The sequence below is a fragment of the Scylla paramamosain genome, chromosome 13 (genome assembly GCF_035594125.1).
Source record: "Scylla paramamosain isolate STU-SP2022 chromosome 13, ASM3559412v1, whole genome shotgun sequence".
NCBI classification, from domain to species: Eukaryota; Metazoa; Arthropoda; class Malacostraca; order Decapoda; family Portunidae; genus Scylla; species Scylla paramamosain.
The window spans coordinates 2,800,001-2,802,500 of record NC_087163.1 but is presented as its reverse complement, the minus strand read 5'-3'; positions in this window follow the sequence as shown (position 1 = coordinate 2,802,500).

The window sequence follows — 2,500 nt, the reverse complement described above, 5'->3', positions numbered from 1 at the left end:
TGTGTGTGTGTGTGTGTGTGTGTGTGTGTGTGTGTGTGTTGATTTGATTTGACGAGATGAATGTGTGATTCTTCCCCCTCTCTTCATCTAGTTAATCTTTTTACTGTGATATGCAACAATACGCTTAAAAAAAAACAATACATGGAGTCTTTTAAAAGCATCTACAGAAAGAAAAAGATAAAAAAAACAATAGATTTTGCAATTTCTAACCAGTACAATGTTTGCAGGTGGCTGTGGAAGAAGGGAGGATGTCTCAGAGTGGCTAAGAGTGGCTAGTAATTAAGATATGCCAGAGTAGTGAAAGGGTTAAGTGCACATGTTCACAGTCACCGCTGGTATACATGTGTGTGTGTGTGTGTGTGTGTGTGTGTGTGTGTGTGTGTGTGTGTGTGTGTGTGTGTGTGTGTGTGTGTGGTGAGTATATCTTTTGTGGTTTTGTTCTTCATGGTACTTATTGCGTGTTTAGTGTTTTTCTTTTTTCTTTTCCGCTTCATAATTCATTTTTCATCGTCTGCAATTGAATGTTAGAGTAAGAAATTTGTATCTTTTCGTGTGATATTTTTTTTGTTTTTCATCACTGGTAGTTTAGAAATATTCGTAAAAAAAAGTAAAAACAAAAAAAAGTAATCCATTAAAGTATGTAATATTCTTCGTTCCTATCCACTGTGCATTTTCATCGTGATATAAAAATTTAATCTTTATCTAGCTTCATTTTACTTTTATTTATCTTTTTTTTTTTTCCCAGCATCACAAGTCAAATATTCACGAAACAAAAACATGACAACTTTTCTTTATTTGATACCGCATTGCATTTTCATTACGAGCAAGTCAAATGTTCGTGGAAAAAGAAAGAAAACACTAACTTTTTTCTAGCTTCATTTTGCATTTTTCATCATACAATCGAATACTCAAAAAAAAAAAAATGATACTGTTTATTTATCATTACCTATTTACCACCAAAAGAAAAATTGCCGACGAAAAAAAAATCACATTCTTCATTTTTTTTTTCAGCATAAGAAGTCAAGCATTCATGAATAAAACGGAAAAAATGATAGCTATTTTTTTCCCCTTCATTGTGCATTTTTCAACAGGCGGAAGTCAAGAGTTGGTGAATGATGTAGTAACCGGAAATCAATTATTCATCAAGTTTTCAGTCGAGCATTCATGAATAATTAAAAAAAAAAGAAAAAAAGAAAAAAAAACATCCTTATTCTTTATTTTGCTTCACTCAATACATTTTTCACGAGTCAAGAGTTGATGAATGATAACGAACAAATGAAAAATAAAAGTGAATAGCAAGTCGAGTATTCATCAAATTTCAAGTCGAACATTCATATCTAAAAGAGAAACATGATACCAGTCTTTTACTTCCACACAGTCAACATTTTCTTTCAAACACGAGCAAGAAAACAGCCGGTGAACGTAATAATAATGAAAGGTCGTGCATTTATGAAGCAAAAAAAAAAAATAAATAAATAAAATAAAATAAAAATAAATAAATAAATAAATAAATAAAAAGAAGAGAAAAGAATAGAAAAAAACACTCCCGGATAATCTTTTCCTCACTTTTCACTTTGCATTCGTCACCGCGGGTCAGTCAAGAGGTGGTGAGGGTTCTAATAACGACACGCACGAGGAGTCTGGGAAACGAGGCCGCGAGAATCGAACCTGTATGATGAATAAATGAAAACTGATCGACGCTCGGAGGGGAGGGGAGGGGAGGGGAGGGGAGGGGAGGGGAGTGAGGGGCACGGGAAAGAGACACAGAGAGAGAGAGAGAGAGAGGAGGTGAAGGGAGGGGTGAGAGAGAAGGGGGGAAGGGACACGGCGACAGTACGAGTATACCATGAATGAATGAATAAAACAATAACAAAGAAAAAAATATGAACAACAAGAACAATAAAAAGTTACGATCTACAGACAGACGAACGGACACACACACACACACACACACACACACACACACACACACACACACACACACACACAAAGAGCTAAAGAAAAGGAAAATATCTCTCTCAGGATTTGATAAAAAGAGAATTGGCTAAACTGAGAAAAATAAATAAAATACGATTACGATGAGAGAGAGAGAGAGAGAGAGAGAGAGAGAGAGAGAGAGAGAGAGAGAGAGAGAGAGAGAGAGAGAGAGAGAGAGAATAAAAGCGACAATAAATAAGGAATTGATGTGTTGCCAGTGTTGCTATTAAAAGATGTATTATTGGTTCGGCAGTGTTACCAAAAGAAAAAGAAAAAAAAAAGACGGAGAGATAGAAGAGTAAGAAAAAAAAAACAACACAACATAACAAAGAAAAAGTCATCACACACACACACACACACACACACACACACACACACACACACACACACAATTCCACTTCACATTGAACACTAAAAACATACCCTCTAGTAAATACTATCCCTCCTCTCTCTCTCTCTCTCTCTCTCTCTCTCTCTCTCTCTCTCTCTCTCTCTCTCTCTCTCTCGTTCAATAACAAGGGGG